The following is a 12,504-nucleotide window of genomic DNA, read 5'->3' as shown; positions in this document are numbered from 1 at the left end:
TCTCTGATAACCACCTCTCACTCCTGCCTTCAAGACTTCTCCTGTGCTGCTCCCCACTTATGGAATTCCCTACCACGCTTAATCAGACTTTCCCACAGCCTTCAAATTTTTAGATGCTCTTTGAAAACCCATCTTCTCTTTTTTTTTTTTTTTAAGAGGTGACCTTATCCTCGATACTTCATTCACACTAATGCATCATCACAACTATTCCACTCTCCACTTTGAGCCACACTCACTCCTCTTGCTTCAGCTGTGCCCTCTTCCCTTTAGAATGTAAGCTCTCTAATGAGCAGGGTCCTCCGTACGCTTTGTATTCATGTCTCCATTCATTTTGTTTGCCTTGTCTGTTCTTGTTTTATGTATGTTCTTGATTGTGCTGTGGAGCACTGTGGTGCCTTACAAATCTACAATATTATTATTATTATTATTATTATTAATAATAATAATATGCCTCTTAGTGAAGCAGATGATACACAGAGTAGCTTGCCTCTGAAAAATGCAACGAACTTGGGTTCATGCTGCTGCTGTCCCTGCTGGTGAAGGAGCATCATCAACCCAGTGGGCTGTCAGAATGATAAAAACCTTTAGTTTGCCCAGTCCCGCTTGTTCACATATCTGTGGTTAAGTGTACAGTTGGTAGAATGGCATTTTATAGCCCAATAATTACATTTTTACGAACTTTCTGATAGAGGTGAGGAATAGCTTTTCTATTAAAATGGTATTGTGATGTAATTTGGTAGCGAGGACACAAGACCTCAAGTAACTGTCTAAAACCAGCTGCATTAATAGTGGATTTTGGACGCAGATCTAATACTAACATAGTCGCCATGGCGTCTGTGATCCACTTTGTGACTGGGTGACAGCTTTCATACTTGCTTCCTCTTGCAAAGGATTGTTTAACAGTCAATTGTTGTAAACTACTAGAAGTCTTCTTCTTGGTCTGCTTCTGGGTTGAAAGTCCACCCCTAGCAACAGGAGCAGCAACAGTGGGCCTAATGCTCAAGGATTCTTCCGAGGAGTTTTGGAAGAAGCCATCTCACCTTAGAAACTTGAATGCAGGACTAACTCTGAACACTTGTGAGAAAATTGATGATGAAGGTATTGTGGGTGTAGATTGCAGGTACTGGGATCTAGCCGAGAGAAGGGAGGTAGCGGATGCTGGACTGCTTGTTGCTATTTTTTAGCATAAGTTTCTAATTTTCACAAAAGGTTTCCATGAACTCGCTTCAAATGGTGTAACATGGATGAGGTTCCTAGATGGTTAAGGTCCCTACCTCTACTGACTGTGGCTTTACAATGCTACAAATGGCTAGACAACTGTTGTCAGGATTTGGGTAAAAATAATACAACACATAAGAGGTGCATTTTTTGGTCTTATGCCCAGGCATGACAATGGCCTTCTTCTTATCACGGTCAAGAACTGCTGCAATCTTTGTTTGAAAGTGTATGAAAATAATATTGTGACTTGTGAGGTGGTCAAAATTGACTGCAAATGACTTGAAATTAGTGTTACTGATGTTAATAATAATGTAGGGGGGGAGCAAAATTATGTGATTTTAGCAACACACAAAAAAATAGGGATTTTAGAAAAAAAAATAGGGATCCAAAAGCAAAACACATAAGGGAGGTTTTGCCAAAACAAAAACTAGAACACGTGGGTCAGTGAACATATCTACACTTAACCCTTGTAAAACTGCAGCTATTAATTCAAAATGCTATCCGTGCCCACTTTGCCCCCTTTTCATGCCCAAAACCTTGCTGGGTCAGGCTAAATACTATTGCAGTTTGTATAAGGGACACCCTTTAGTGTTAATCTGATGTGAAATCGGTGATCCAACTTGATTTAATGCTTTAAAAATAAGCTTTTCTGAATAAGAAGCTGGAACATGACTAAGAAGTGAATAAGAAGCCGACTTCAGTCTCGTTCCATGCTTGATAAATCAACAGACTTCCAGGTATAGCAAAACAGCAGGTAAATGATAATGAAAATACAACAGGTAACTTAGCAATAGCCAGGAATACTCAGGAACTACAAGTTAGTAGTGTGTCCAGGCCTGAGACAGACATCAGGTAGGTTTCCAGGAGACAAGGTACAGATGAATAGCAGGAGCTGGCTAAAACAAGGATATCCACAGAAACAGCAAATAACAAATCAGGTAATCCAGGGACAAACATAAGCAGTCTCAGGAACACCAATGACAAGCACATGAACCTGGGAGAAGCTGGTATAAGAAATGAGAGACACAGATGTGCAATAACGAGGAGCAGAGATTAACTCCTACCAGTGAGTAGAAAATGTCCATACGAAGAGAGCAGCACCTCTGGCGGCATAGAGGTACTGTATCCAGGAACAAGACAAAGGCAGAGACCAACACAGAGTCCTAACATTTACGAAATGTAGTAAATGCAGTTTCTTCTCTTTCTCATCCTTAGGTTGTGGTAAGAAAGCTGGTGGCACTGCTTCTTGATTGATGTTGAATGGAGATCCACAACAATCAAGAAAGTAGAAAACCAGGATTGGCTCGGAACACCACTCTATCCAAATACATATTCAGGAAAGAATCTGTGCACCATAGTGATTGTAATTCTCTAACTCTCCTGACAGAAGTAACTGTCACTAGGAATAGCACAATTATTCATCCATTTCACCGGTATTTTGCGTAGCTGTTCAAATGGGTCATTCATTGGCATACTGAGAACTCAATAAAATATTCAGATAATCCGCGCAATCTCTCCAATTGCAGCCTTTCAAATCACAGTGCACAGTCCCCTCAACGTGCCTATACAACATAGAATCTAAACAAAATTGTGAACAGAAATGGCGCTATTGGTGAACAATCCAGATACTGTTATAAATGGAATTAAATGTCCATATATTTTCAGTTTTTGGTAATTTTCATATCCTTGGTGTATCCGCTCCTCTTTATTCAGTGTGCTTCTCTGTATTCACTCATCAAAGGGATCTGTTTTTGAGGCTTTGGCTGCCTGCTTTTCTTTCCTATCTGTTATTGCAGCTTTCACAGACTACTGGTTTCTTGTCTGGATCCTGGAATGTTGGGTCCTGTCTGTGGAATATGGAGATTTATCTTTATAGTGTTCTATCTTTTCTGTATCAATTGGCCAGAAAACTCCTTTCTTTTTGCTGTGTCTCCCACTCAGTCAGCTTGCAGATAAGAATCAAAGCAATAACAGATAGGAAAGAAAAGCAGGCAGCCAAAGCCTCAAAAACAGATCCCTTTGATGAGTGAATACAGAGAAGCACACTGAATAAAGAGGAGCGGATACACCAAGGATATGAAAATTACCAAAAACTGAAAATATATGGACATTTAATTCCATTTATAACAGTATCTGGATTGTTCACCAATAGCGCCATTTCTGTTCACAATTTTGTTTAGATACTGAGAACTACCTCAGTGTGGATACGATAAAGGGTCAATTTATTATTTATTGGACTTGTGTGATGTTAGTCCTGTACATATATTGTTATTAATAAAGACATTGTTATTGAAATATAGCAGGTAGCGCTTTAAGATGTTTATCCATTCTTTGTTATGACTAAATTCAGGTTCCATGGAGCCACAAAAGGTTTGACTGAAAGATGGATCCTTATATGTTTTTTCCCAAACAATAAAACAAGTTTTACAGAAGCTAGTTTGGTATCCAGCAGGACACTTCGAGCCAAAACCTTTTACTATAAGTGTGGGTAAGGCAAGACCGGTAGCAAATACATCTTGTAGCAAATCTAAGATGTTTGGAATATTCATTAAAGGAAGATTAACTTTAGACTCATACTAATACTCACAATTATTTTCTATATTCTATAGTAGATAATGGAAAAAGTATTTTTCCTAGGATGGAGGAGTGTACTCATTCTGAAAATCCTTTATCTCTGAGAAACTGCCATTAAATGTATATGCCTTTCATTTTGATGTAAAACTGGACCCTAATTTAGTAAATCCAATCAATGAGGTAGAGGTCATGGTCTTTCTTTGAGCATTTCCCAGGATTTTCGAAACCATTCATGCCTTGGCCAGAATGGTAGAATAGCTAGCATTTCTACTTTATCCTTCTTGATTTTCCTCAGGACACGAATCATGAGAGGAAATGGTGGGAAGATGTATCGCAGTTGGAATATCCATGGAAGTGCTAGAGCAGGCCTGACCAACCTGTAGCTCTCCAGCTGTTGGGAAACTACATGTCCCTGCATGCCCTGACAGTTATCGGCTGGCTATCTCCTGGCAAAGCATGCTGGGACGTATAGTTTCACAACACCTGGAGAGCTACAGGTTGGCCAGGCTTGTGCTAGAACAACTATTCCTTCTATTCATGGAACTTTACGGATACTTTGACATTGTGGTTTGTCATCAATAGGTCTACCTGTGAAAGTCCGAACTTGTATATTAGTAGCTGGAATACATCCTTATTTAGACTCCACACCCCTAGATGGAACTTTTTGTGCGACTGAGGTACTATGTTCTGCTTGCCTGCTACATGCAATGCTGATCGTAGCTTTACATTATTTTCCGCCCAAAGCATAATTCTTGCTATCTAATGATGAAGGCCACCAGAGTCCTGTTGTCCGAGTAAACTCTTAAATTCTTAGATGATTACCTTGTACTCGATACTGGAAATGTCAGATTTCTTTCCAAATTGCTTGTTTCCAAGATGTATATATGTAACATTTTCTTTGACTATGCATCTTATGCTTTATTTTCCTGAAGACGTGCTCCCCATCATGTTGCTCATGAGCCTTTTATGAGTATCACCAACTCTGGTTCTGAAAGTGGCATTCCCTTTCCACCATTTGAGAAAACTTTTATAGACCACCAAGAGATCTATTGCCCAATTCAATGACATCTGTTTGTGATTCCATTTCTTTAAGATCACTAGTTGGAGAGCTCACATGTGCCTATTTGCCCACGTAATTATTCCTATTGCTAAAGAAAACATTCCCAACAGCCGTAGCCCCATTCTGTTATCTGAATGAACCTGCAATGGCCCTGCCAGGATCTTTACACATCTTTCATCTGACAGTCACCTTGTTTCTCCTGGTGTCTATTTTGACTACCAAAACCTTAATGTGTTGTGTTGGAACAAGATGGCACTTTTACTTGTTCAGAACTCATTCATGCTGCTGCAGGAAATATATTACCTATGCTATTCTGCAGCTGACTATTTCCACTATTAGGATAATGTTTGTATAGGACCATATCTTTACTCATGGTGTCCTTAGTTCTGTCACCACTTTTGTTTCCTGTGGAACTTTGCCAGCCCAAAAGCAGGCAGGGAAATTGAAAATGGCCCTCAATTATGCAGAGCCTGTAAAATTGTCTGTGCTGCTCTTCTATAGGAATATGAAAGGCATCCTGGAAGTCTATGGATGTCATAATGTTCCTTTTACTGAAGGCCCCTATAATTAGATGCACAGATTCCATTCAAAAATGTTTTATATAAAAAAAAATTCCTCCTTGATTGCATGGATGAAAGAATCATTTGTAACTAGTTATTTACATTGCGCAGGCGGTTGATCTTTCTATTTGTTTTAAATCTTGCATATCGCACACATTTCTTCAGATTCTGTTATAAAGGCTTTATCACAAGCTGAACAAATCCTCTGTTTTATGTTCTTGTTGGTTTCAACAGGCTCTACAACAGTACTGGAAATGGGAACACTATACTACAAAACTAACAAAGTAGCAATCCATACAATAAAATAACTTAGGGCCGGAACTGGACTGGGTGTTCTACAGCATTATGGGATTAGGCGCAGGCTCTGTCTTACTGACCAACATGAGGCTGCTGTACTCCCTGAGTTACAGCACCATGCACCTGAGCAGGGAATTTTTTTTTTGTAGCAGAGGGTGAGAAATCTAGAGATAATGGGCCTGATTCATGTTTGGACGCATTTGCGTGCCGTATCTTGCACGAAATAGCTCTGTGCATGCTCAGAAACAGACCTTATGCCAATGAACGCAATTGCATGCAACTCCTATTCAAATGCAAATTACAAGACTGCCTCCGTCTTGAAGGGGGCGTGTCTACGGCATTCCGACACAGATGAAGCAGATGCATGTCCTGGGTTTCTCTAAAGCACATTTTTTTGAAGCCGTATCATTTGCACCACCTATAGAGCAGTTGTAAGCGCTGACTACTAATGATGACTGCCACAGCTTTATATTGAAAACATGTACACATGCCAAACGAGATAGAGAGAACATTTGTATGCCAGTGAAAATATAAAAATGCATTGTATGATACACATTAAGAAAATGCTGATTTATGTATTTAATGCAAATATATATATTTTTTTAAAACATGTTTTTATTCATGATTATAGTATTAGGAGTTGAACACGCATTCTGATGGGGCTTTATATTGCACGTGTGTATCCTGCACTTTAGTCAATCTGTTAATATACAGCAAGCAACATTTAAGCAAAGTATCTTGAGTAGAGATGCTCATTAACTCCGTGTTTTGAATTTGGATTACCTTCGGGTTTTGGTTTTGCCAAAACCGCCCTTGCATGTTTTGGTTTTGCTTTTTTTGACAAAATGCCACTTGTTGGGCAAAAATCACATAATTTAGCTATTATTTTGTACCTACATTATAATTAACCTCAATAACACTAATTTCCAGTCAATTTTTAGCACCCCACAGGTCACAATATGATTTTCATATACTTTTGCCCAAAAGACTGCCATAGCTCACCCCCAAATAGTTGCCAGTGTTCAGTGCTTCAACAGAAGTAATCAGCCTTGAATTTATTCTCCACTCACATTGTAATGTGCCATAGCATTATTAATATGCCTGGCAGTGTTCTCCGATATGGATTCACATCAATGGCACAGTACAATGTCAGTACACTTTAGTCGAGAACAAACCAGGAGCACCAAGCAGCTGCTGGCACCAGTCCCGATTATAGGAATGCCTTTAAGGCATCTGCTATAACCTATGTTAAAGACTGAGGTGCATAGTGTTTTTAAAGTGAAGGAAACCAAAATGTAAAAACACACAATTTTCCTTAGTAAATTAAAAAACACCTGTAATCAAGGCAAAGTTAAATGGGGCATGGACTGATGTGAGCTAACATAACTTATAACTATATCTTATAACTATCTACATAACTAACATAAATTATAATGGTTTCTGCTTAGTTCTCATCTGCTTTGTACAGCGCAGCCCAATTACTGGCGCTATATAATTAGCTGCTGCTGATGAGGATGATGACAGGGACGTGCAGGAGATGCTGTCTGTGGCTGGAAAAATGTCTGGACTTTACCACCATTCTCCAACAGCATGTAGGAGATTGCAGCAGCACGTACCCAAGTATGTCACGTTTTTCAGAAGTAGGCTACTCTGTGTATCAGCGGCTTCACTAAGAGGCATACAGCTGACAATCTGTTACAAAAAGTAAGGGATGTCATTGCAACATAGCTAATCCTGAGTGGACTCTCCAGAGGATATGTGATTTCTGATAACGACACCAATATTGTTAGAGCATTGCAGCAGCGGGGGGGGGGGGGGGGGAATTCCATCACATTTCATTTCTTGTTTTGCCCACACAATCAACTTGGTGTTACAGAACTTTTAAAAAAAATGACAGTGACATGCAGGAGATGCTGTTTGTGTCCCGAAAAAGTTAGGGTCATTTTTGGGATTCTGCAACAGCATGTATGGGAATGCAGTAGCTGCAAGAAGACTAGCATTTTAGGGGAATGTACTTTAGTCCAGCGAACTAGTCACCTGTAAAGAGAGTGCAGACATGGTTAGCTTGAGTCAAGTTATTGCCTTAATTATACTTTTTGAGAAGCAGCGAAGAGAAATTTTACGGATGAAATAAAACAGTAAAGTAAATCTGCTAACTATATTGTAATTGTAGATTAAGTACTTAATTCGCTTCGCCAGGATCCAAGAGCTATCAATATCTTGTAATGACGTCTATTCCTTCAGTTTCTCTGGCAAACGCTTCTCTGAAAAAACTTAGCTTTCCCAAGACACCCAGTGGTGATGCACATGAGTCAGCACAACATTTTGATATTTGCTCTGCTCTAAAAGAACTGCCCAAAAATCGTGACAGCTCTGCCATAAAATGAACTACAAATTCCATGAGGAAGGCCATTATCAGCAATTGCATCAAAGAACACAAACCTCTATGATGGTGGATTCCAGCAGGGATGAATTACTATTGTTTGAGGAAGATGTACACAATGATGAGGGCGATTATGATGACAGTGTAGATTGCAGCAGGGGCTGAAATCTAGCTAAGAGAAGGGAGCTACCTGATGCTGGTATGCCTGGTAATATTTTGGGTAGAATGGCATGTTGGCAATTTTATGTTTTTCTACAGTAAACTTTCACCTTTTTTTAGAGGGTTTTTTTCTTTAAAAAAGGTACAAGCTTTTTATTTACATTTTTGCTTCCCTGATTTAAAAACAGTATGCACTTGAACATAGACTTTAGTACATGTGGTAGAAGGATTAGTATCATCATGACTGAGACTGGAGAGTGACAAGAACAATGCCACCCCTCCTGTTTTGTATGAGCTATGGTACAATAAAATGTAACTGCAGATTTAGACCCAGCCAGGCAGGCCTATAATATCTAGTTCAGCAATTACAATTAGCAATGGAGCTCTTCTCTTTGGGTGTTGTCTATATAACGCAGTAGAATTTGCCTGCAAATTCTACAGACAAGCCTGCTTGTCTTCACCTTCATCAATGACTCTTAGCAATTGAGCACTTGTATTTGGTTGTATATTAGACCCACACTTTGTAGTGCAAATTCAGAAAAAAAAGCCTGCAAGGACTTGTAAATTCATAAAAATACAGTGCAATGACTGCTATATTAGGATTACCACCCTCCTATTTCTATTCTATCCCTTTGCCTGCTCTATACTGTGACCTAACCCTTTCCTGCTCCTCTCTCAAATGGCGCTAGATCGCCTTGGAGGCGGGTATTTATTGATTCCAAAACTCGCGAGATCCGACGACGTCACTCCTCGTTTTGGAATCCGAATAGGCACGAGAGTACCGAGCCGAGTCAGCTCGGTACTCGGAACCCCAAAGTTCGGTTTTAAGGAAACCGAGCCCGTCCACCTCTAATCTTGAGATCTACCCATATTTGAATACGGAACATAGAAATTAATCTGTAAGTTTGTTGCGTCTGTAATGTGAAAGAGGTATGAAATAAAATAAAAAAAAAGCAATGCTTTTTTAAAAAAAAACAAGTTCTGCTCTTTTTTTTTTTAACTGCAAGTTGCATGCAGGTTGCGTCAGACCATGATTTAGGCCCAATCTCTGGTAAAGATGTGCAAAGATGACCATCCAGCTGTGTTGCAGATGTCGTTCGTTGAGGCCTGAGCCGAGTGTGCTCAGGAGGTAGCCACCGCGCTTGTAGAATCTGCCTACTGAAACCTCCTTATGATTTTGTAATAGAAAGAGTTTTAAATAAAACTCTGTGCCTTCCTGATTTCCAGGGACATAATGACTATTGCTTTTAAAAAAGCTCTGTAAGCTGTCTTTTAAAGCTTGTAACTCAAGAAGAAAATGAGTTTGGGATTAAATTGTTCTCTTGGGATAAATGATGGAATATTATGCTGTAGCCCTTGCTGGCCACATCTTGTACCCACTGATCCCGAATGGAGTTTCTAGACCACTGCAAAGTATGAAATTATTCTCTTACAGGAATAGAGCGTTTGGGTTGAAGCAAGTCATGGTGTCGTTTGTTTTCCTGGTCTGCCTCTTTTAGCTCTAAAGGGCCAAAATGACTGTTATCAAACTGCCTAGAATACGGTTCCCAGACCTAGAAGTATAAGGTTCCTTTTACTGTACTCTTAGCTCTAAAGGGAAAAATAAGGAAACCGCCTTGCTCTTCTATTCTGAGACAGATGATGAGACCCTCCGTTATTTTTCTGCTCTGTTGAATCCTATTTATGAACAAAAGTACCTTCAAATAGAAGCATACCCAGATGATTCTTTGATTGTAGCCCATGGATGTAGCTAAAGATCCCTTTGCGCTAGTAGAGCTGAAGTCCTGTTTCTACAAGAGAAGGCAACAGTATGCAGCGATGCTTCACAAACAAAATACTTTTCTGCATAATTTTCAATATCTTCAATATTTGTATTAGCCCGTAATCCAAGTCCTCTAGTGACTGAGGTTACCACTATTGCAGATTTAAGTGCAATGCCTGAAGCATTTTAAAGGACTGTGATAATCTAATGGAATAGTCGTTCTGCTGAATCAATTTTGGGCACAAGACTCCGTTTAGACATCCTCCTCCTAAAAAGGGATACATACAGTTAAGACTGTTCATGTTGTGGAAAGAAAACTCGTAACACCACAGCTTGTCGTTTATCTAACGTTTGTCTCTTTGTATACCATTTTTAAAAATAAATAAAATAAATTTAAAAAAATAAAATGTTTTTTGGGTTTTTACATATTGGACTTGTAAAGGATAGGGAACAACAGGCGCATCATTCATATGCAGAGAAAAAAATAGGTGTGCGCTCGCTATATCTCATATTATATATGGTACCAGTTGCGTGGTGTTAAGCCCACACTTGGTATATCCAATATTATAAATGATACCAGCTGCATGGAAATATGAATGCTGATATATGTATAAGAAATAAAAAAAAAAAACACTTGTTATCAGCGCTTTTCCTTTACACTGCATATCTGTGTGTACCTAGCAATATGAAAACATAAGGTATTAGTTCATATTTTGATCAATAGTATTTAAGCCTGCATCCCAGCGTCAAGGGCACCTCATTATATGCAGGTCCTACACTGACCTATATGCTTCAAAACACCAATAAAACACTGATCAAAATATGAACGAATACCTCATGTTTTCATATTGCTAGATACACACAGATACGCAGTGTTGAGGAGTAGCGCTGACAACTGTCATTTTTTGCATCATTCATATCCATTGATTTAGATATGCTTGAGGATATAATTGACAATCTAGGTTAAACAACCTTGAATCCTTTTTATTCTCTCCTGAATCACTATCATATTTAGATTTGAACATATGGGGCCATGTGTCCTCATCAACTTGGGTTCTATCCCTTTTTATTCCTTGTTCTTGAGTCAATATTTCCTGCATAGACTTAAAAAAAGAAAAAAAGTTAAAAAAAAAAAAAAAAAAAAAAAAAGGGTTAAACTGTTGAGGAGGTTGAGAAGCAGATTCCATACAAAAAAAACACCCATATAGTCAATTGGTAAGGCGTTATCACATGCTCCACACACACTATTATTAACTGATTTTCTTCCCTTGCACAGGCTCCACACAGGTACAGTTAAAAAAAAACAAAAAAAAAAACAGAAAAAACAAACCATCTGAAAAATACTAAAATAAAAAAACTTTTTGTATGAAACACTCCTACCGGGCTTTCCTGGAGTGTCCTTCAGGTATTTGGAGATTGGCTCCTGATCCATGTGTGCAGTTAAAAGACATTTTCTGCAATGAGCAGTCAGTAACAACAGGCAGCTAGAAAGAACATTGCAGGTGGCAGTCAGCAGCTCCAGGTATCCTGATGCAAACCAATCTGAGCAGCGTTCTGTGCATCCAGTCTAAATTGTAAGACTATTCTGACAGTGATATCAGACATGTGCAAAATTGGTCATAAAAGCTTTAAGAAAAATGAATTTGAGGTACAGGCGGAAATGTTGGTGCCCACGAAAAGAAAGCTGTTTGGCGGGATGTTAACAGTTAGGATTACCCTCCCTCAGAGGTCTATCGCCACGAATATCAAGCACCCAAAAAATTACAGAGGTAGAGGATTGGTAACAAAAAATAGCTGGAAAATGATAGTAAAAACCATGATGTATTGGGCCTAAACTTCAAAAACAGATCAAAGAAAAATGGCTTTGATCTTTATAGATCTTAAAATGAGCTTTATTAACAGGTCTGTCACATATAATAAACTGGAGGTTGCTCCCTCTCAAAAATACTGTCATTTTTAAAAGAAACATGTCTTACCACAGTCAAGCAGTTTAAAATGGAGCCAATCTTAGATACATTTGACATGATATGAAAATACATCTTGCAACATTGAAAATGTATGTGTGTGTGTAGCTTAGAACACTTGACAAAATTTTTGGTATATAGTTTATTTGTTTAATGGGTTTGCAGCAGCAGGGGCCCAGGAAGGATTTACCCTTGGTGGTCACTAGAATGCTCTGTGGATTGTATAGCGGTCCCTAGAATGATCGCTGTACTGAACATTGGTCCGTAGATTGCTCTTTGCAATGTATTTCAGTGAGCAGAATGCTGTCTGTACTGTAGATCAGTCGCTAGAATGCTGTCTGTACTGTAGATCAGTCGCTAGAATGCTGTCTGTACTGTACAGCAGTGGCTAGAATGCTGTCTGTATTGTACAGCAGTGGCTAGAATGCTGTCTGTATTGTACAGCAGTCGCTAGAATGCTGTCTGTATTGTACAGCAGTCGCTAGAATGCTGTCTGTATTGTACAGCAGTCGCTAGAATGCTGTCTG

This window comes from Mixophyes fleayi, chromosome 5, assembly GCF_038048845.1.
Source record: "Mixophyes fleayi isolate aMixFle1 chromosome 5, aMixFle1.hap1, whole genome shotgun sequence".
Lineage (NCBI taxonomy): Eukaryota > Metazoa > Chordata > Amphibia > Anura > Limnodynastidae > Mixophyes > Mixophyes fleayi.
The sequence above is the reverse complement of the archived record's forward strand: the minus strand, read 5'-3'. Positions refer to the sequence as shown.